This window comes from Euprymna scolopes, chromosome 30, assembly GCF_053919585.1.
Source record: "Euprymna scolopes isolate OS-2025 chromosome 30, ASM5391958v1, whole genome shotgun sequence".
NCBI lineage: Eukaryota > Metazoa > Mollusca > Cephalopoda > Sepiida > Sepiolidae > Euprymna > Euprymna scolopes.
The window spans coordinates 92179805-92204303 of NC_136511.1; the positions used below are offsets into that span (position 1 = coordinate 92179805).

The following is a 24499-nucleotide window of genomic DNA, read 5'->3' on the forward strand; positions in this document are numbered from 1 at the left end:
ACATCTATTTATATTTAGTTCACAATTTTAAAATATAATAAGGATTGCTATTATTAAGGTGTATTCAATTTATATTTGATAATGAAAATGCTATTTTAAACTTAAGTGAGACAAACCAAAGAAAATGATATTTCAAACTTAAGAATGATAAAATGATAGACACAAAAATGCTATTCAAACCTAAGTATGACAGACTCATGAAGATGCTATTTTAAAATTACTGATAGGTAAATTGACAGACTATCAGAAAAACTTCAATGTAAAAATAAAAACTTTTATTTTTTTTAATTATTTGAAAAATAAAATGTAAAACAAGTGATTCTTACAAAATCCAGCAAAAGATGTACAATAGAAAATTTGTCTCAATTTAGGAAAGGCAGCATTCTGTGTTTTTGTTACAACAGATTACTAGAGGATGTCTACCATATTTAAAGTTGTCTTGAACAAATATTCAGCCTAAATAGTGATGTACATATCTTAACTGTCATTTTACATAGCTTCTTGCATTTTGCTATTGTTTGCCAATAAATTTGAGATAAAATTACAGCTTTAATTAAAAAGTTAATATTTACAATATAAAAATAAAAAAAGTAAAAAATGTGTGCATGTGTTTTGAAAGTTTATTGTATTTACTATTTCTTTATGATAAATCATTGTTGTTTGCTTTAAATTTGTTGTGCTGACATGGTTTATGACTCGAAACTCCTACCAACTTGAATGTTTGATCCTTGAATACATTAGCTTTTAGAGTTCTGCCATCATATATGACAACATTCTAACAAAAACTGGATGCTTAACTTTTGAATGCCTTAACCTGTGTGACAAAGATCAGCACACTTTCTTCTACACACATCATAACTCAAGCCAACCAGATTTCATCAGTGTTGTAGCAGCTGAAAATAAAGTATATAATAAGGTGCATTCTTTCACTCAACTGCTCTTTCAGTGCCTTGCTCCTGATCATTTCCTCAAACCACACCATTTTTCACATCTTTGCCTAATATTACGGCAAGCAGCAGGCTTCTCCTCTTCAACAATGATTGCACGCCATCACCAACATCATCATTATTGTCACAGAAACTACAACAGTTATCAACCGATTTATCATTCAACATCTGCAGTTTGATCCTACTGATGTACTTTCTATACCAGTGGACGTTCTCCTGCATCTTCCAACATACTTCTGTTTCTGGCACAAATTGACAATATTTCTATAGTTCCAGTTCCTGACGATAATATTCCTGCACCTACAACCATTCTCCTGCATTTACTTCAACATCTTCCTGTAGCTCCTGCACCTGGCAACATTGTCTTTTCAGTTCCTGCTTTCTAGTTTACATTTACATACTGCACCCAGCAGTAATCTTCTGTTGCTTCAGTTCTTGATCACGTATACTCGAATTGAACCTATCAGAAGCATTTCATATCTCAAACACTGCTGTCCAGTTTACAGAGATGTCACCAAACCTATTCCTCCTACTAAAATTACCAACGACATCCTACAGTACTACCAATTTTCTTTTTATCTGAGTTTTTTTTTTTTGTACCTTCGATACAATTTTTTACACTGTTCATCTGTGTTTATCTTCTTTCCTACTGCCATTACGTTTTTTTCTTATTTTTAAGAGTGATTGGCCCCAGCAATAAGTTAATTACTTAAAACAAACAAATGAAATAACAAAACAGCATAGCCTTACTCTCATTGTTCTTTCTGCCAAAAAATCTGTGCCTAAACCTAAACATAGATTCCATGAACAAAGCTTCTTTCTTAGAAATGCACGCCTGTGGAATTGTCTTCTGTTTTCCTGCTTTCTGGCTGACTACAATATGGTTGTGTTCAAGTCTAACATAACCAAGTTCTTGATGAGCTGTTCCATATAAGTTAACAAATTTACCGAATTGATTACTGTATTGTCCAATTTCTACTGTACACTCTTAAACCCTTATCCTCGAGTGGCTTCTTGGCCTTGATAATGTGGTAATGCCTGTGTAAAAAAAAAAAAAAAAAAAAAAAATGAAAATTGTAATGTACTAGCAGTTCAGCCTGACTTTGCTCGGACCCTATGTACTGTTCATGACTTTATGTGCATACATATATATATAATAAAAGTTTGACTCATGTCCACATAACCTACATCTAAAATTTCAAGTGTTTAGACCCAAAATTAGCGGAGGAGTTTGGTAGAGTTTGCAATTCTGACCTCTTGGCACCCAAATTTTCACCCAAAAACTGATTAAAAAGCTTGCTGCAAGTCTGAATATCCTTTATGTAAAATTTCAAATGTTTAGACCCAAAATTGGCTGAATAGTTTGCTAGAAACAGCAAAGGTCAAATCTTTTGTACTTTAACCCCTTGGCAGCCAAATTTTCAGCCAATAACTGATTAAAAAGCTTGCCCTATGTCTGAATACACTTTATGTAAAATTTAAAATGTTTAGACCAAAAATGGGTTCAGTAATTTCGTACAAACAGCAGAGGTCAATTTTTTAAAACTTTGACCCCTTAACATTTATTGTTTTGGGCTGAAATAAATTAAAATTTTGATCCATGTCCAAGTAACCTAAATCTAAAATTTCAAATGTTTAGACCCAAAATTAGCGGAGAAGTTCGGTAGAGTTTTCAAAGGTCAAATCGTTGAACTTTGACCCCTTGACAGCCAAATTTCTAGCCAAAAACTGATTAAAAAATTTTTTTTTTTTTATTACATTTTCACCCCAAACAAGGCACTTTGCCACTTTGGTGTAGGGGGCTACTATCAGGGGCAACAACTACTGGGGTACTATGTAAGGATTTGGGCAGCAAGATGTCGGTTCACGTTACACTTGAACTTCTGCACGTCAGTACAGTTGGAGAAGCAGGGACCTGGAATGGAATTCCAAAGTCTAGCGGTTCTGGGGAAGAAACTACTGGAGTAGAAAGATCTTTTACATCTAGGGATCTCTACAGTGTGGGGGTGGGATTTAGCAGCCTGTTGGGTTTGTCGAGGGTGTTCACATCATGGGGGCACAAGAGTTTGCAGTTCGTCAGAACATTCCCCACTAAAACACTTGTAGAACAGGCAGAGGGATGCAACGTTTCATCGATGGGACAGAGGCTGAAGGTTAGATACCAGTTCAGGGCCTATCAGATTTGCGACTCTCTTTTGAACCTTGTCAAGGAGCGAGAGACTAGTAGCAGATGCACCAGCCCAAATATGACAGTAATACTCCATACATGGGCGAATGGTGGCCTTATAGAGGTACAGTATACTTTCGGGCATTAGTAGTTTTCTAGCACAGTAGAGAGAGCCCACCTTCTTTGCAGCAGCTCTGGCAATGCCTTCAATGTAATTGTTCCAACTCATGTTTCCTGTGAACGTTAGGCCAAGGAGTTTGAAAGATGTACTCTCAGATAAAGAGTCGTTGGCCATTGCTATAGGTGGTAGAGAGGGTTTCTTGTAATTATTGAATGAAACTAGTTTAGTCTTGGCGGCATTGAACGTGACCATCCATTTTTGTCCCCATTCCACTACAGAGTGGAGGTCATTCTCTAGTGTTTCTGCCATTTCTTTAGATATGTGTTCATTTGTTTTCCTGTCGTGCCTGTTATAGAGTGTGCTGTCATCAGCATATATACCCATCGCAGAGGCAATTTTGTCGGGGAGGTCATTTATGAATATCAGGAACAGTAGAGGTCCAAGGATAGGCCCCTGGGGCACTCCCACATTTATATCATATTGTTTAGATGTACAACCGTCTAGGACAACCTGGATTTTTCTCTTATCTAAGAAGGATTTAATTATGTTAAGTATTCTACCAGTGATACCATATGATCTAATTTTCCTGAGGAGACCCTCATGTCATACCCTGTGAAAAGCCTTAGATATATCTAGAGCTACCGCTCTGCCCTCCCCCGCTTTGTTCAGTGAATGGTGTATACATTCAGAGATTACAGTTAGGATGTTTGCTGTGGAACGGGCTTGTCTAAATCCATATTGTTGGTCAGTCAGAAGTTTAGCATCTGTAAGGTGATGGACTAAAGCTTAGTTAATTATGGACTCAAATATTTTGGCAAAAAGTGGGAGGAGGCTAATAGGGCGATAATTGAATGGGTCAGTTCTTTCGCCAGAATTCTTGAATACTGGTACCACAGAAGCAGTTTTCCAACAGCCCGGAAAGCAAGATTCATTAAGGCATTTGTTGTAGAGTTTGGAGAGAACTGGAGCTACTCTGGCTGAGCATTTTTAAATAGCACAGCTAGGATGAGATCGGGTTCACATGCTTTTGAAGTGTCAAGGTTTTTTATGATAGCATGCACCTGAGCAGGGGTGATTTTCAGATCATCTAGCGTGGTGTCTGTTCACATAGGAAAGTCAGGTAAGGGTCCAGTGTGGAGTTTGAGCCAAACCGACTGTAAGCATGTTAGCCTTCTCGGTTGCTGAGGAAACAACCTCATGATCGTTGGTTAGTGGGGGAATTATTGATTGCCCATTATTTACTACACTATTGTAGATTTTCCAGAAGTCTCGAGTTCCTAGTTTTTGTGCTTCGATGCATTTTTTAGAGGTTTCCGTAAATTCTCTCTTAGCTGTCGCTATTTCTTTCTTAACGTTTTTTCTAGCTTCTATATACTTCACTCTGTTTGAACTGGACTTATGTCGGTTAAATCTGCGGTATGCATGCTGCTTTTGAGCAATGGCAGTTGCGCAAGTTGAAGTAAACCATTGGGGAGAGTGGGGCTTACTATAAAATTTCCGCATGGGAACATGCGCTTTGATTGCAGTTTTGAACCAGTCAGTGGTCTTGTTTGCGCACTGTTCAGCAGGAAGAGAAAAATATTTCCCCATGGGGCATCTCTGATCACATCTCTGATGGCTTCCCAGTCAGCCTTTTTATAATATCTCATTGTTTTGAGCACTGGCTCTTCAGTTTCAGCACTAGAGTTTAGGGCGATTTCAACCATTATCACTGCATGATTAGCATTCCCATGTGGGTTGTCGGCATTCATTATACAATCATTGGGAACTGTGGTCAAAAACAGATCTAGAAGTGATGCGTGTTGTTCTTCCTGGTCAGGGAAATGGATTGGAAACGTAAAAATTTGTGATAGGGAGTGAGATATAGAGAAGCTATGAGTTGTGCTGCCTGCTGCATCTGTGTAAGTAGAGAATCTAAGCCAGTTTTTGTGGTGGATATTAAAGTCACCAAATACATGTACTTGTGTGCTAGTGTTGAGGGAGAGTGCTGTGTCTATACTGTCAGAGACTTTGTTTATTAGGGTGCAGTCCTAGGTTGAGGGAGAGCAGTAGAGAAAGTAAAAGTAGCTAATGTTGTGTTGCATGTTTAGTCTAAAGCACATAAAGGCTTGATCATCCGATTCTAGGTGTTTTTCTCTAGTCAGGGGAAGGGTATTACGAATGTAAACTCCAAGTCCGTGCATGTGTCTGTCAGAGTCCTTACGGCAGAGTGGGAGATATCCAGGTAGTGGGAGATATCCAGCCATGTTAAAGTAGTTAGAGGGGATGGAGGAGTGTAGGTTAGTCTCACTTAGTGCTAAGATGTCCGGTGTATTTGTTAGGAGAAATGCTTCAACATCAGCTAAATTAGTTCTAAGCCCACGGATATTTGTGAATGCATGCCTCAAGGGAGGAGGCAAGTTGGATTTGTTTGACCCTAAGCCTGGTTTAAGCTTATTTTTAGATTGTACTGTCATCATATTTTTTAAAGAATTTCAGTTTAGGTAAGGGGGAGCTGAACAAGAGGTTATGCAGAGCACCAGACATGCATCACAAGTAGACCATCAACTGACCTTTCTTCAATTAGGATTGTGGCCTCAGGAAAGGCCACCGGGGATGAGTGCAGGGTCCCTTTCCATGCGCGACATGGCACTACAAACATCCCGATATTATACAACTGTTGATGGAGCAGCCGCTCTAAGCGCTACCAAAGAGTTAGGGCTCCTGTACTACCAGTCAGAAACAGCAGCCAGGAACTGTCAATCCGGTACCCTCAAGAAGAAGGTCAACCCAATCTAATTGCTCAGGCATATATGGTACTCAAGCATTCCCAAGTGCCCAATTTTAGGGGGGGGGTGTTGGGAGTGGGAAAATGGTGTTCGTTGCCCTAGACAAGAAACAAGATCTACCGCTGGGTGTTTCTGTCGAATCACTGTGATAGTGTCTCTGCGCCTGACTAATAGGCAAAGGAGTATGGAAGCCAGGCGATAGACATCCTTAAGCAGTTTAGGTTTGCAAACCGGTAATTTGTTTGAGTCACCAGCTCTAGGAAGGTTGTCATCCAAGACTGAAGAGGCCTCCCTCCCCTTTGGTTTAGTTTCAGAGTTTTCCTTCTCCTAGATCTACTGGGTTCGTCAGCACTGAGAGGGTTTGCTCTGTGCCTGGGTTTTAATCCAGGTATTTCTGCGACCCCGTGTGATTAGTTAATGTTAATGGATTAGTTTGTAGAGGTTATATCTCTGCTGATTAGTTACACTCCTCAAAGTGATTTAGGGACATTGCTATTTCATTGTTACGGGATAAAGGGGGTGAGTGGAGCTCATGCAGTGTAAGCATCTATGATTGTAAGAAGGCTTGTTAGAGAGGAGATAATGTGTTTTGAGTCTTACCCTTTTTATTTATTTTATTTATGTTAGCTTAGGTCTAGGATAACGTTACAGTATGAGTAGGTATTAAGAATTGAACTACGAGTTGTGCCCAAACTATTTTAGATGATAGGAAGGTTAAGATGTAAGTGCAATATAGTATGGATAAAACAGTAAGTTTTGAGTCATGTGTAATTAGGTAAATAGATATATGGGCAGGTTTTCAGTAGATGCGAATAGAGTTGAAGTTGTAGGTATAAAGTGTGTTTCTATTATCAAGAGAAGATAATTTCAGATTTCAAGTAAGAGTCATGGGACATTTTGCATAACAAGGAGTATCGGTTCTGTTTCATATTAATCGTTGCAAAACTCTCTAGAAGGAGACATACTTATGTAATGCAGATCGCTTTGCTTCTGAGTACATACTTTGGCTGTTAAATACCTACCTGGATAGAAGTGAGCTCTAATGCATGTCATAGAGGTAGAAATGTATAGATGTTTAGTGATGACAATTAAGCAGTTAGCATGTGAGGGTTAGGGGCTGGAAGTTAGAGATTCAACTACAAATGCTGTGCAATGTAGGAGTTTAGTGGCGGCTTGGTGGGAAGGAGCAGATTGTTAGCGTTCAAGAGAAAGGGGTTATTTACTTACAAATAACAGTAGATCTCTAGATTTTTATTTTATTTTTTTTTTAGCATGCAGGTCAGACAAAGGCAGTCGTATTGGAGATAAAATGTATATTGGAATTTCATAGCTAGCTGTTAGGTGTTTTTTCCAGTTATAAGAAGAACAACTAGTTCAGTGATTCGGAATTCGTATTAAAAAGATTTTCCCAAATCTCAATACCCCTTATGTCAAATCTCGAGTCTGTAGACTGAAAACTGACAGAGTAGTTTGGTAGGAAAATGTACACACACAGACACAGACATACACACACAAACAATTTCACTTTTATACGATGGGTGTGCAATAAGTAATGCCCCTAACCCACTTCCAGTTGTCTGATCTAGTTGAAATTTTGCATATGCAATGAGTTATATTTCTACGGGTTATGTGGCAAATTACAGCTCTGAATTAATTGTGGTTTCTGTTTTACAGGTGTTTGAACTGAGTCAGGTGTGAAATGGAGCTTGTTGAATGTCGAGCAGTGATCCGGTTTTAATATTTGAAAGGACACACACCACAGAAGACTTTTGATGAAATGAAAGAAACTTATGGTGATAATGCCCCATCATATGACTTTGTAAAACGCTGGCATCGTGAATTCAAACATGGCCGGAAGTCTGTGGAAACAGCTCCCAGACCTGGTCGCCCCCTTATGCCATTGATGAGGCATCTGTCCGTCAAGTTGAGGCTGCCATTTTGGAAGATCGGCGCATTACTATTCGCCAAATAGCCCAAGATGTCAAGATTAGTACAGGGTCTGTGGAAAATATCATTCATGACCATTTGCAAATGCATAAGGTGTCTGCCAGATGGATTCCCAGGTTGCTCACACCATTCCAGAAGCGAGAAAGCGTCGAGTGCTCGAGGATGAATTTGAAGATGTGCCAAGAACGTGAGTCAAAGTTTTTAAAAAGACTGATTACACAGGATGAAGCATGGGTCTATCACTATGATCCAGAGACCAAAGCCAGCCAATGCAGTGGAAGCACTTGGGACTCACCACCTCCAAAGAAGGCAAGGGTGCAGCCCTCCACTGGCAAGGTCATGCTCACAGTCTTCTGAGACCAGGACGGAGTAATAATGACAGATTTCCTGGCAAAGGGTATCACAATTACAGGAGCCTATTATGCTTCACTTTTGAGGAAATTAAGGATAGCTATCAAAATCAAGAGGCAGGGCAAGATCAGCAAAGGTACCCTCCTCCTGCAGGACAACGCTCCGGTCCACAACTCGCATGTTGCCAGATCAGAAGCAAGGGCGCATGGTTATGAAATTCTCAGCCATCCTCCCTACTCTCCTGACCTTGCACCCTCTGACTTTCACCTCTTCCCAGCCATGAAGTTGTTTTTGAAAGGAAAACGTTTCCCAGATGATGCAGCCTTGATTTCTGAAGTCACGTCGTGGTTGGAGGACCAACCTGGGGTGTTCTACAAAAATGGTCTCCAGAGCTGCATCAAACAATGGGAGAAATGCATAACTCTGGGTGGTTCCTAGGCAGAGAAAGACTAATAACTGTGCCAAGTTTCGTTGCTCTACTGCAATGGGAAGTGGGTCAGGGGCATTACTTATTGCATGCTCCTCATAGATATGTAGATTATGCCAAATTAAGTGAAACTTATAATTTTCCCCTCCCGCTCAGATAATTTGCTTATCACAAAAGAGCAAATACTCAAAGCATGACATATTTGTCCTTTTTTTTTTTTTCACACAAGAATCACTACTTATCAAGGCCCGGAGGCCACTCAAGGATAAGGGGTAATGGGTATACAGTTTACTTAACACATTATTTCCCAAGGTAGAAACTAGTGGTGGAACGATTAATCAGAATCGTTAATCATAAGAATTATGTATTTTGAGGAGTATCGGACTCGCATCATTAAAAAATACCTTAGACTTGCAAGTCTTTCATTACGATTCTCTTATATTTTTATGTTGAACTGTTTGTTTGAAGTGAGATTAATGCTCTCAAAAATTTATGATAAAAACGTCATAGAACGTTTCATCATATTTAATATGATGTACAAGAATTTTATTAACTACTTTAAAGGTAATCTTTATTTATCTTAATGAGTTTCGAAATTTCTTTGAATTTTTTCTTTCTTTAATTCTTTGAATTAAAACAACTTTTTTTCTTTTTTTTTTTTACTTTTAGCTTAACTTGCTTTTATATTTCACCATTTCGTTTTTTAGTAATAAATGTTTCCCTACATTAAAAACCGACCTTGTGTCTAACTCTGCCCTCGTGGGTAGGCAAGTAAATAGGAAGTAATATGGCGACTGAAAACGTTTTTCGAACCACCATAAAAGCATTACAATACATTTAAACCCTGAAGAATTCTCGCCATGCACACTTGTTGTTCTAATTAACTAGCCACTACTTGTGTTTCAAACTTTAAAAAAAAAGAAAAAAACGCTTTAAAATAGTAAAAACACTAAAGCTTTTTTCGTTTTCGAAGGGGTGTTTCAGACGCCCCTATTATCCCAAAGAACCAGTTATGTAAACACTTTGCAATATTTTTTCAATATTTATCTTTAGAAAAAGTGTCTTTACAATCAAGTTTTATTTAAAATTAAGAAATTATTTTCTAAAATATTTTGTTTATATATCTTTAAGTAAAATTAAGAAATTAATTTTAAAAATATTGTTTATATCCATCTTCATTCAAAAGGGTTACTTTTCGGTAGCTTCACCGGTTGTTACCTTAATTTTCTGAAAGTCAGAATGAGGCTTGTCTGCGGGACCTACTTATCTAAGCTTCACTGATTTTTGTTATTATGATTTTATCTGGGTTTTTTTTTTGTTTGTTTGTTATTTTTTTTGTTTTGCGGGGATGGATATATATTTTTTTTTTTTGCCGGAGTTTATGTAATTATTAACAGGAAAATTGGTGAAAGTCAAAATGTAATCCGCACTACTTAAAAATATTATTTTCAAGTTTAATTAAAGTTTTGCGATACACTTTTCTTATTGTTTTTGTATTCTTTTGTTATTTTTATTTATTTATTTATTTTTGTCAGATTTAACAAACAAACAAAAAGCAAAACAAAACAAACAAAATTTGGTGCTTATGCACTTATGGTACCATTATTTTTTTGTTAATGGTTTTAAGTGCCTCGCTCAATGTTTGAAGAGTTTCTAATTGTTTTTTAATAGTTTAAGTGCCTCGTTCAATGTTTGAAGAGTTTCTAATTGTTTTTTAATAGTTTAAGTGCCTCGCTCAATGTTTGAAGAGTTTCTAATTGTTTTTTAATAGTTTAAGTGCCTCGCTCAATGTTTGAAGAGTTTCTAATTGTTTTTTAATAGTTTAAGTGCCTCGCTCAATGTTTGAAGAGTTTCTAATTGTTTTTTAATAGTTTAAGTGCCTCGCTCAATGTTTGAAGAGTTTCTAATTGATTTTTAATAGTTTAAGTGCCTTGCTCAATGTTTGAAGAGTTTCTAATTGTTTTTTAATAGTTTAAGTGCCTCGCTCAATGTTTGAAGAGTTTCTAATTGTTTTTTAATAGTTTAAGTGCCTCGCTCAATGTTTGAAGAGTTTCTAATTGTTTTTTAAAGGAAAATTGGTGAAAGTCAAAATTAGCACTTGTAGCAATAAACAAAAAGCTTTAGCGAGTACGTACCTCTCATCGAATGTCGTAGATTGAAACACAGTGAAATATTATTTGATGCTAGTGCACTTATTGATCTGCACTATTTTTAAATAGTACTTTCAAGTTTAATTAAAGTCTTACGATACCTGTTTTTATTAAATTGTTAGGTGAAAGTACAGAATAGGTACACAACATTATCCCGTCTCCATGTTAAGAATAGCTTTCTAAATAATGTCATTATTTCAACAAGTGCATCATGAGTACCTTTTACCTTGTTGAATAAAATAAAAACATCCCGACGAGAACACTACTGTTTTTGTTTTAATAATTATTTTTTATTCAAAAATAAAAATTTCAATTGATCCAAACATGTTTTTTCACAAAGGGATTTTTTTAATTACCATATTTTTCATGAACATGCTCTAAAAATGTTTCAAAGTTGTCTAATATTTTTTCACTTTTCATGTTGTAAGCCTCTCTATACATAGCCTCATCAACATGAGATCATTTCATTTCTCCTACTGATCCCGATATGTATTTCAGTCTTCTTTTAATACAAGACCAGTAGGCTTCAATATTGTTGGTGCAAACACCAGTGAGCGGATTTTTAAATAAAAAATAACCATGTATCGTAAAACTTTAATTAAACTTGAAAATAATATTTAAAAATAGTGTGGATTCCGTTTTGACTTTCACCAATTTTCCTGTTAATAATTATATGAACTCCGGCAAAAAGAACAATATTTAAAAAAAAAAATAAAATAAAATAAAAATAACAAAAATCATGTGCAAATTTCAAGCCAAAATAAATAATTTAAAAAACTAGGTCACACACTCAAAAATGGTTTCCTTGTAAAAATAATAACTTCTCCCCTAGTCAAACAATATACAACATTGGAGCCGATGTGTATTTCGTTACAGGGGTAGCATTCATATACGTCCGCCCTTTTTGCTTTATATTTTAGATAATATTTTAAATAACTCCTTAAATTGTTATTAATTTCATGCTGCATGTTTACTTCATGGTTAAAATATTTGTTTTGACATACTTTTTTTTTTTTTTTTTTTACACGGACATCACCACATCATCAAGGCCAAGAGGTCACTCGAGGATAAGGGTTACAGAGTGTACAATAGAAATTGGGCAATATAGTAATCAATTCGGTTAATTTGTTAACCTATATGAAACGGCTAATCAAGAACTTGTTTACGTTAGACTTGAACACAACCATATTGTAGTCAGCCAGAAAGCAGGAAAACAGAAGACAATTCCACAGGCGTGCAGTTCTAAAAAAGAAGCTTTGTTCATGGAATCTACGTTTAGGTTTAGGCACAGATAAAGAGGGGAGGAATTATTGATAGTGTTTTCAGCTAGACGAGTGTTTCTTGTGAAAGTTTGGCGAGGGGGGACCATAGACTGGAGCTCATTCGAACACTTTCCATGAAAATAACGATACATCAGAGAAAAACTCGCAACATCTCTTCTGTGCGGGAAGAGAAAAGGAAATCCCCTACGAGGCTACAGCGTCTATCTTGAACTCTATGAAGGCAGGACAAGTCCTTTCTAGCAGCTCTTGCCCAGATGTGGCAACAATACTCCATCCTTGGGCCTACCTAGCTCTTATATAGATAGAGAATTGCATCAGCAGTGAGATATCTACTGGATCGATAGAAAGATCCCACCATTTTTCCAGCGGCTTTGGCAACAGATTTGATGTATGTGTTCCATTTAAGATCAGGAGTAACGGTCAAGCCAAGAAGCTTGTCAAAACTTGAGGCCTCCTGAAGACGAGCGCCATTTATTTCAATTGATGCTGTAACACTAAAGAGAGGCCACATCAGACCTGTAGGGTTGATGTGACGTTTCTTTTGGTTAAAAGTAATTTTTTTGTTCCCGGACGATGATCGGGTTGAAGGAATAAAAATTATTATTAATTTTTTTTTGTGAATAAATTCTGAGCTAAGTCTGTTGTTGAGATGGCGGCGGCAAGAGTGCCTTTGTAGCGAGAGGTTAAATCACATTCTAGACTTCAAAAGCGAAAAAGAATGCATAAAATATTTTAGCCAAAATACACAGGCGTTTGATCTACAATGGCCGAAATCATAGTTATGCAGGAGCCGGAGGGTTGGAGATTTCACACCCGCAATTGGCAAAACTATGAGCCAAGTTGACCTGTGAGTTTGACAATTGAAAAGTCGGGTTGTTTTTGATCTGAGAGAAACACACGCAGTGACTCGGCATTATGTTTTAGAACAAAGAATAGGAAAAAAATGAATTTTCCGAAATTTCAAAACAATAATATGACGTATCGAGAATTGTCATTTGGTGAATCAGGTCGAACGAAAATTGAAGTTATGAAATATTTTTGCTCGGATGGGAAAATGCGTTGTCCGATAAGTTCAAAGCGACAAATGCATTCTTGGTCTTTTGACGTAAACAAAATGTCTGATATAATAGAATGGCCGACAACCACAACTTAATTCAAAGATAAACTAAAATTCCTTTGAATTATCAAAGCGAAAAATGAGATCAATAGATAATTTTAAAACAAATAAAATCGCGTGATTTACTTTAAGTCAAAGGAAAAATAATTTTCCTGTATATGAAAAATTCCATTAGCAAGCCAGGGAGGAGTTAAATAATACAACGTGTAAGTTGGGCATTAATTAAAGGAGGAGTCAATCCAATTTTGGAAATGGACCAATAAAAAAGGGCCCTGTCGAAGTGTAATCAACCAATGAGAAAAGGCTCCGTCGAATTATAATCAAGCAATTTGATTGGTCGATGACAAACATGGGTGTCGTCATCATTCCATAATTGTATTATAAAAGAAATGAAAAATCAGAGATTAAGTCAGTAAGAGAAGAGAAGAAGAGAGAGTCCGGAATCAGAGTCAAAGTCGAGTTGTTCGTCTCGGCAGAATCACCTCTCTCTCTCTCTCCTCCTCGCTTGTTGCCTGATAACTCAACGCTTATAACGTGTTGATCACTTAATGAGAATTACGCAAAGTCCGCGATACCGACCAGGTATTTCAACAACAGAAGCTCAGTTGTAGAACTAACTGCTTGCTTGAATTAATTGTCAACTATATGTATATGCTGTAAATACTTCTTTTATGAATTTCCGAAATATATATTATATTAACCAACCTCCGGAGTTTTGTTGCTGATGTGTGTTGATCCCTATATATGTACATTCTTTATTTGCCATTTGTGACACCGTATCCGTCAACGAACACCCAGGATAACTAGACGATCCACGGAGAACAGGCCTTGAGGACCGAGCATCCGAGAAGAATCCCCAACGCCTTAACGAAGAACTCACTGGGTGACGCGACGTACTAACGGTTGGCAGACCTGGTTGCCCAGTCGACATATCATAACTGTACCGACCAGGCTGCAGATCATAACTGGGCCGCGATCAGGGGTCAAGGGCGTGTAAGACCGCGTTGTAAGGTCACAATGCCAGATGTAAAAAGTAACCAACCACTTCTTTCCACATGCTCAAGATCAGAGGAGAGAGAATTGGAGAGAACTTGGTCATTTACTGTCTTAGATGTGCTACCATAGACGGTAGTGTCATCAGCATAAATATCTACAAATAATGTAAGGATGTGATTTGGAAGAACATTAATGTAGATCAGGAAAAGAGTTGGGCCCAGGATGGACCCCTGAGGGACACCAGCATTAATACTGTGAGCTTCTGATTTTTGCCCCTCAACTACTACTCTTATGAACCTATCAGAAAGAAATGATTTAATAATTGAGAAGACATTTCCAGCTATACCATAGCTAGAGATCTTGTGAAGTAAACCTTTATGCCATACCCTATCAAAGGCCTTAGATATGTCAAGAGCAATCGCCCTAGAAAGGTTGCCTCCGTCGAGAGATTTGCTCATACTGAGATATAACTGTAAGCACATCTGCTGTAGATCTAGCAGAACGGAAACCTTAGGACTTTATAAAAAAAAAAAGCTAGAATTTTTTTTTTTTTTTTTTTTTAACAAAAAAAAAATGTAAATTAGATATTGTTTACACATAGAAACGTTACGACTTTTATTCTGTAGATAGGCACTCGATCAAGTCATCCGGAAATAGAAATCTCCTGTCACTCTAGTAAGCCATATGCTAGCTAACAGTTGATAAAAAATCGCTGGCGGAATCTCTAGTGCAAAAACGTTAAGTATTTTTATTTATTTTATTTTATTTTTTTTTTTCTAAACTAATCCTAAATGTTTTGTTACATTGTTTTAAATTTGCTTTTCGTGTTTTATGTATTTTGTCTGTATTTCTCCTGTCTTTTTGTCTGTATTCCGTATTATCCGTCCAGCCCTCCTGCTACAAAGCTGAACGTTTTAAAACAAACAAAATGCCGGCAACTAACGATAAAAAAAAAAAAAAAAAAATGCCGGAAATTATTCTCTAGAGTAGATAAACTTAGGACTTTATTTAAGTAGTATACTTAATATATACTATTACTGCAAGCTTGCCTGTATTGAAAATATTTTCTTCTAGTTTTCGAATCCTACCTTATATAGTTAGCCTTATGTTCAAGTACATTCGAAATATAATACAGCGCAAAGAAAGTCATTCATGAAAACGGACCTCCTAAATTAAAACCTTGAAAAATTATTTAAACTCTAATGTAAATTAATATTAAGCAGTCTTTACAAATTGATAATAGTTAATTATTGGATTTTAATTAATTATAAGATTAAACTTTTATGATTCAAACTAGATAGATAACGACAAACTTCCACCCATTAATATGGGAGGGGAGATTATCACCAAAATGCCATGAATTATTAAGTTCGCACCGGACTTACTACTTAGATATAAGTCACTTGTACCCATTCCCCTTTCTCCCCCCCCTTTTTTTTTTTTTTTTTTTTTTTTTTAAATGGAGAGTAGATAATACAGTGGATGTGTTATCGGCAGCTCCAGTAACTCTCGCTTCTCCTATTTTGTCATTCAGTCCTCATTCAATGAGTGATGTTTCTGACAAAGGGTGAAGAAAAAGCTGCTTAAAGGTCGGTACTACTTGGTGACCAGTAGTCTGAGATGTCGGATATTTTTCTGTCTTTGTCTGTCCTTGTTGCCATGTCACTAGTAAGGGTGCTGGAGGTAAACGTTTTGTCTGGGCTGACGTTATCCGCCTGATAGTCAGGGACCCGAACCTTGGATTAACCACTAAGGAGGCTGTCCTATCAGCAGGCGCAAAGTACTGGGACTGCTGTATTGCCATTTGGTGAGTGGATTCTGGACCATGCAGTAGTCTCTGGTGGGGCCTCTCGATGCCATACTAGTGGGTAATTGTTACGGCTTTACCTTTTCGTGTGCTACAAATAAAAAAAAAATTTTTCCTGTCTTTTTCTCTCTTACTTTCCCTCTCTGTACTGCTCTAACCAAGTATGCCGACCTATTCCACAAATCCCCAAACCTCAACATGAAATATCTCCAGAATAAAAACTCGATTAAACCTAGAACCCCATCTTCCAGCGTAGACCCCTACTACCAGGTCTCCTTCTCCAATATCAGGGGTCTACGTTCCAACCTTCCAGAGGTTGAAACCCAATTACAGGAGACGAAACCGGACATATTATTTCTATGTGAAACTGGAATAGGGCCGACTACTTCCCTAGATGAGTTCATAATGCATGGATACTCCAATTTAACAGCTAAATCTGACTCCCAAGATCGCCATGGGCATGGAATATGTGCCTACATTAAGGATGGCTTCCCATGTGGCAGGGATATCTCTAGAGAAGATCCTAATTTACCCTATATGTGCTTCAGGGTTGCACTTGCTAACACCACTGCATTTATATTTGCCCTCTATAGGCCCCACAACAGCGGAGTTACTATCTTTAAGAGCATATCTGAGAAAATAGACCACATACTGTCTTCACATCCCTCGGCTAACATCCACATCTGTGGTGACTTCAACGTCCATAACGTGGAATGGCTGACCCATTCAAATAAGACAGATGATGAGGGGAGGTTTTGTCATGATTTTGCCATTGCTTATGACCTCACTCAGATTGTTCGCGAACCCACCCGTGTGCGCGATACACCCAATCAATATGCAAGCCTCTTAGACCTTTTTCTTTCAACTTCCCCTGAGCTATGTTCATGTACCGTTCATTCTCCTTTAGGATCCTCCGACCACTCCGTCGTATCAGTTAAGATAAAAACAAAATGTAAGAAGCCATCAGACGTACCCCTCCACCGTACTGTATACCGATACTCTATGGCTGACTGGGATAGCTTCCGTACATTCATATCTGATTTACCTCTGCACTCCATGTTTAAAAAGGAAGTGTCCTCAATAGTATCAGATCTGACCGAATGGTTAACCGTAGGCATAGACCAATTCATACCATCAAAAAAATTCCAACAAAAACCTAACAGCCAGCCATGGTTCTCCCCAGAATGTGCTGCTGCTATCGCGCACAGAAATCACTTTTTCCATAACTACCAACGTAATAGATGCACTGAGACTAAAGCTGCTTTCAGGACTGCCAGCAACCACTGTAAAAGAGTAATAAAAAATGCAAGAGAGCTATATGCCCAGTCTGTTAAATCCAAGGTAGCTGATCAACGGCTTGGTTCCCACCAGTTTTGGCAAATAACAAATAGGATCCTGAACAGAAGTGTGCGTTCTATCCCAACCATTATCAATGGACCAGAGGTTATCTCGTCAGCGTCAGACAAGGCCAAACTATTTGCAAAGAACTTTGCAGCTAATTCTACCCTATGCAACGAAGGCCATCAACTCCCCATATTTCCTCTTATAACACAGAACAAGCTAGGTAATATACAAATATCCGTGCATGAGGTCGCCAAGCTAATAAAAAACCTAGTTTCCAGTAAAGCAACTGGCCCTGATGGCATCCCAATTATAGTGTTAAAAAAGCTTCAACCAGAACTTGCTCCCATACTTACGAAACTATTTAAGCGCTGCCTTAAGGAGAAGTGCTTTCCGACCCCCTGGAAGACCTCATCAGTTTGCCCTGTATTTAAGAATTCAGGTGATAAGTCATCTCCCTCTCAATACAGACCAATAAGTCTTCTCTGTGTTATGAGTAAGTTACTGGAATCAATATTAAATAGAGAAATAGTCAACCACCTCAGCAGAAACAACCTTCTTAGTGACACACAATATGGTTTCCGCTCTGCAAGATCTACCGCAGATGTGCTGACGGTTATATCCCACAGGATTAGTGAATCTCTTGACAAAGGCTTCCTTTCTAGGGCAATTGCTCTTGACATATCAAAGGCCTTTGACAAAGTATGGCATAAGGGTCTACTTCACAAGATTTCCAGCTACGGTATAACTGGAAATGTTTTCTCAATCATTAAATCATTTCTCTCCGATAGGCTCATAAGAGTAGTGGTAGATGGACAAAAATCGGAGGCCTGCAATATAAATGCTGGAGTCCCTCAGGGGTCAATCCTCGGCCCAACTCTCTTCCTGATCTACATCAATGACCTCCCTAAACACATACTTAAATCATTCGTTGACATCTATGCTGATGACACGACCATCTACGGCAACACATCAAAGGCTGTAAATGACGAAGTTCTCTCGGATTCTCTCTCCTCTGATCTCGAGCGCGTGGTTCAGTGGGGGAAGATGTGGCTAGTTACCTTTAATGCATCTAAAACCAAACTCCTATCCTTACATCATCAACGCTCTGATCCCCATCTGGCATCAATTGTGATGGATGGCTCTCGTCTGGGTGAGGCCCCGTGTTTTGACAAGCTTCTGGGTTTGACCTTTACTCCTGATCTGAAATGGAACACGTACATCAAGTCTGTTGCCAAGGTCGCAGGAAAGATGGTGGGATCCTTCTACCGCTCCAGAAGATATCTCACTACTGATGCAATTCTCTATCTATATAAAAGCCAAGTACGGCCAAGGATGGAATACTGTTGCCATATCTGGGCAGGAGCTGCCAAAAACAGCCTATCATGCCTTGACAGAGTACAAAATAGACTTCGTGGTTTAGTGGGGGATGCCCTTTTCTCTACCCTGCAACCCCTCTCCCACAGAAGAGACGTTGCGAGCCTATCCTTGTTTTATCGTTATTTTCATGGCAGGTGCTCGTCTGAACTCCAATCCCTGGTCCCCCCTCGCCAAACTTTCACGAAAAACACCCTAGCTGAATCCACTGTGAAAAATTTCCCCCACTCTATATCTGTGCCTAAATCAAAACGCGGATTTCATGAGCAAAGCTTCTTTCTTAGAACTGCACGCCTGTGGAACTCTGTTCCGTCTGCCTGCTTCCCTCTGGACTACAACTTGGATGTCTTCAAGTCTAATGTTAACAAATTCCTAATGAACCGCCCCCCTAATTAAACACTTCATAAAATCTCCTCACTAACGTGATGTACTTGCAATAACCCTTATCCCTGAGTGGCTTCCGGGCCTTGATAAGTGGTGATCACTGTGTAAAAAAAAAAAAAAAAAAAAAAAAAACCATATTAAGTGTCACTAAGAAGGTTATTTTTGTTGAGATGGTTGATTACTTCTGTATTTAACACAGATTCTAGCAACTTACTCATGACGCACAGGAGACTTATTGGCCTGTACTGAGAGGGGGATGAGCGATCACCTGAATTCTTTAATACAGGGCATACTGATGAGATTTTCCAGGGTGATGGGAAGCTATTCTCCTGAAGATAACGTTTAAACAGTTTTGTAAGTATGGGCGCTAGTTCTGGTTGAAGTTGAGTACAATAATTGGAATACTGTCAGGGCCTGTTGCTTTACTGGAATCAAGGTTTTTGATTAGCTTGGCAACATCACGTACAGATATATGTATATCACATAGCGTATTTTCTGATACAGGAGGAAATATTGGGGGTTGGCAGCCTTGGTCGCAAAGGGTAGAATTAGCTGCAAAGTTCTTGGCAAAGAGTTTGGCTTTGTTTGAGGCTGACGAGATTAACTCAGGTCCATTGATGATAGTTGGGATAGAGCACAAGCTTCTGTTAAGGATTCTGTTTGATATTATCCAAAACTGGTGGGAACCAAGCCGCTGCTCAGCTACTTTGGACTTGACAGCCTGAGCATACGACTCTCTTGCGTTCTTTATTACTTTCTTACAATGGTTGCTGGCAGACCTGAAAGCGGCTTTAGTTTCCATACATCTATTATGTTGGAAGCAGTAGAAAAAGTGATTTCTGTGCACAATGGTAGCAGCACATTCTGGAGATGTACGGAAGCTATCCCAGTCAGCCTTAGTGTATCGATATACTGAACGATGGAGAGATACATCTGAGGACTTATTACATTTCATTTTTATCTTAATTGATACAATAAAGTGGTCGGAAATCCAAGAGAAGACAGAACAGAAACTGAACATAGTTCAGAGCAAGTTGTGAGAAAAAGGTCTAGTAGACTCACATACTGGCCGTCATTGTCGGGCACACGGGTGGGTTCGTGAACAATCTGAGTGAGGTCATAAGCAATGGAGAAATCATGACAGAACCTCCCATGGGGGCGATAGAGAGTAAATATAAATGCAGTAGTGTGAGCTAATGCAACCCGGAAGTACATATAGGGTAAGTTAGGATCTTCTCTGGAGATGTCCCTACCACATGGAAAGCCATCATTAATATAGGCACATATTTCATGCCCATGACGATCTTGGGGGTCAGATTTAGAAGTTAAGTTAGAGTATCCTTTAATTGCGAACTCTTCTAGGGAAATAGCTTGTCACATACCAGTTTCACTTAAAAATAAAAGGTCTGGTTTAGTCTCCTGTAATTGGGTTTCAACCTCTGGAAGATTAGAACGTAGACCTCTGATGTTGGAGAAGGAGACCTGGTAGTGGGGATCTACGTTGGAAGTTGGAGAACCGGGTTTAATCGTGTACTTTTTCTTGAAACTTGTCATGATGGAATTTTGGAATTTGTGGACTCGGTCATCAGATTTTCTTAAAGCAGGACAGAGAGGGGAAACCAAGAGAGAAAAAGAAACGAATATTTTTTTGTAGAACATAAGGTAAAGCCGTAACAATTACCCACTAATATGGCATCGAGAGGCCCCACCAGAGACTACTGCATGGTCCAGAATCCATTCACCAAATGGCAATATAGCAGCCCCAGTACTTTGCACCTGCTGATAGGACAGCCTCCTTAGTGGTTAATCCAAGGTTCGGGTCCCTGACTATTAGGCGGATAACGTCAGCCCAGATAAAACGTTTACCTCCAGTACCCTTACTAGTCACATGGCTACAAGGATAGACAAAGAAACAGAAAATTTCCACCATCTCTGCCAACTGTTCGCGCAAAAGATTGCCAACCTAGAAAACAGCTTTTTCTTCTCTCTTTGTCAGAAAAATGACATTAAAAAATGATGACTGAGGGACAAATAAGGAGAAATGAGAGTAACGGGAGCTGCCAATAACGCATCCACAATGCGTTTTCTACTCTCCATTAAAAAAAAAAAAAAATTATTAAGTATTATACTTAATAAAATTCCAACGGACGTGTTTAAGGTGATTCCCCTCTCACGAACTAAAAATGAATACAATTACCTAATCTATTTTTGCAATCAACTTGGTAGATAAATAAACATTTATGGACGAGAAAAATGCTAGCATTTAATAAAACAGAAATACATAAATTAAATACTGAAATAAAATGTAGTTATTAATATTTGAATCTAAAGATAAAAAGTAGGATTAATATAGAAGTCACTTATCTCGAAAAAACACTTCCATCTCCAAAATGCAAACTGTAGAAAAGAATTTTAGTTTTAATAACATCAGCGTTCAAAAGATTTTTTTTTTTTTTTAAATTAACCGTTAAAAGAAAAGCGTGATCTTATTCTGGACTTTAGCTAGTCATGTTTTAAGAAATTTGCGATATAAGAGAAAAGCGGACGGGGGGGGAGGGGGTTCTTCCGAAAGTCAGCTGGTGACGTTATAAGTAATTACGAGATAAAATGAAAGCAGGATTGAGTGGTGGGGACTGAAAGGATAATATAATGGTTGAGTCTATGCAATATTTAAGATCAACTTGATAGATAAATAAACATTTATGGACGAGAAAAACGCTAGCATTTAATAAAACAGAAATACATAAATTAAATACTGAAATTTTCGAAATTCCCTTAATTGTATTTCCACTTTTTCACTGAACCAAATTTTTTTGCTACACAAAAACTTTCGATTATATAATGGTATATTTCAAAACAACAATTCCACGGGAATTGGAATCAGAATCGTACTTGGTATCAGAATCATTAATCAACATTTTCCTGGAGTGAGTGAGTGAGTGAGTGAGTGTGTTTGTTTAACGGCATTTCAACCTCTAAGAGTCATTTAATGGCAAAAAAGTTTTGTTTTCAGTTTCTTGTAAAAATTTTTTAAGTTTCTTAAAAAAGTTTATCTTTTGAAGCAAGATGTTTTAGGTTTTTCGAAAAATTGTTTCAGCTGCAAGAGATTTGTTTTTCTAAACTGAATTTTACTTGTTTACTTTATAGGAATTTGAATACATTTGTTTCTTTTAAATAGTTTATGATTTGTTGGGGCTCCACTTCTTGGAACACTTTTCTAATGTTTGTTGTTTTAAAATATTTCTTCAGAGTGTGTTTGTGTTTTCTACATTCTGTCAGTAGATGTTTAATTGTAAGTTGTTGGTTGCAGAGTGTGCAATTTGGTGTTTCCTCCGCTTTGATTAGGTAGGTATGAGTTAATTTTGTATGTCCAATTCTTATTCGGTTTAGTACAATTTCTTCTCTTTTTCCTTTAAAAATTTGTTGTTTTTAATTATTGGTTGGTGTTCATGCAATTTGTTTGCAGTGCATTTGTTCCATTCCTCTTGCCACTTGTTTTCTATATATTCGTTGATCTTTCTTTTTAGGTCTGTGTGTGGTATTTTCATTTTTTCCATTTGGTGGTTTGTGGCTTCTTTAGCCAGTTTGTCTGCCTTTTCATTTCCTGGAATGCCGACATGACTTGGTATCCAGGCTATTATAATTTTTTTATTGTTTTTTTTCGGTTATTTCATTGTATTCTTGTATAATTTCTGTGATAAAAGGGTGTTTAGATTTTTCTTCAAGGGCCATGATACAGGATAGGGAGTCTGTATATATTATGGCTTTTTGTTCGTTGATGTTTTTGATGTGTTTGAGAGCTATTTTGATGGCCTGCAGTTCGGCTGTATATATTGAAGCCTCGTTGGGCAGTCATATTTGATATTGATTTTGTCCATCTGTGCATGCTGCACTTGTTCCGTTTATAGTTTTAGACCTATCAGTGTATATTTCTATGTATTCTGCGTATTTTTCTCTTAGTTCTCCGAAGTTGCTTGTGTTTGTTTGTTATATTATTTGTAATGTTTTTCTTGTAAGCAGTAAGTGTTATGTTGGTTTCTGGTTTGTGTAATGTCCAATGTCCATGGTGGTCTGTCGTTTGTTTTTGGAGTAATTATATTGTTGAGGGTCGAGGTTTTCATTGATTTCATGTATTATTTCTTTAATTCTGTGTCCACAGGAGGGTATACTTTTTGGTTTCCTTGAATAAGAGTTTGTACATTGTGGTTTGAAGGTAGTTTTGTATGTTGAGTTTTCGGGGTTGGTTTGTAGTTTTGTTGCATATTGTAACGCCAGTTTTTTCCATCTTAAGTGCAGGGGTAGTTCTTGGGCTTCTACGTGAAGGCTTTCCATTGGAGAAGTTCGGTAGGCTCCCAGGTTAAGTCTTAAATTTTGATTCTGTATTGCTAGTAGTTTGTTTTTGTAGGATTTGTAAGTAGAGCTGTATATGGCACAACCATAATCCAGTTTGGATCTGATATGCGAGCGATATATTTTGAGCATTGTAGCTTGATCTGCTTGCTCCCAGTCTAGTTTTGATACTATTTTTAAGATATTTATTGCTTTTAAGCATTTTTGTTTTAATTTGTTAGTGTGTTCCTTGGAAGTTTAGTTTGTTGTCTAAAATGATTCCTAGAAATTTGGTGTGTTGTACTACTGGTATTAGTTGTCCATCTAGTTTGAGCTGTGGGTCAAGGTGGTATTTTCGTTTCCTACAAAAGTGGATACATGTTGTTTTGCTTTTGGACATTTTGAATCCATTTTGGTCAACCCAAAGATCTATTTTGTTAAGGCAATGTTGCATTTGTCTTTCAATAGTTGGCATATTTGGTGATGAGCAAGTTATTGAAAAGTCATCGATAAATAGTGTTTTTTCGAATCCCATGTTAACATTTTTGATTATACTGTTGATTTTAATTAGAAAAAGGGTGGCAGATAGTACAGTACCCTGTGGTACCCCTGTTTCTTGTGTGTATTGATCTGATGTTGTATTTCCTAAGCATACTTTAAATGTTCTGTGGGATAGGAATTCTTGGATAAATTTTGCTAGGTTTCCTCTGATTCCCATATTATGAATATCTTTCAAGATTCCATATCTCCACTGGTGTCATACGCCTTTTCGATATCAAAAAAGATTGAGACCACGTGATGGTTTCTTATTAGACCATTACGGATATATGTTTCTAGCCGAATAAGTTGGTCATTAGTAACTTGATTTTGTCTAAATCCGCTTTGGTGTGTAGAAATGAGGTTATATTTTTCTAAATGCCACATTAGTCTTGTATTGACCATCCTTTCTGTCGTTTTGCATATACAGCTTGTTAGGGCGATAGGACG

The 24499-nt window shown here is 37.7% G+C and overlaps 1 protein-coding gene across 4 annotated transcripts in view; it reads right to left on the minus strand.

Moving 5' to 3' along the window:
* LOC145254563 (alpha-catulin-like) overlaps window positions 1-24499 on the minus strand; it is a 709135-nt gene that overhangs the window by 94455 nt on the left and 590181 nt on the right. The gene's annotated exons all lie outside the window — the stretch shown is intronic.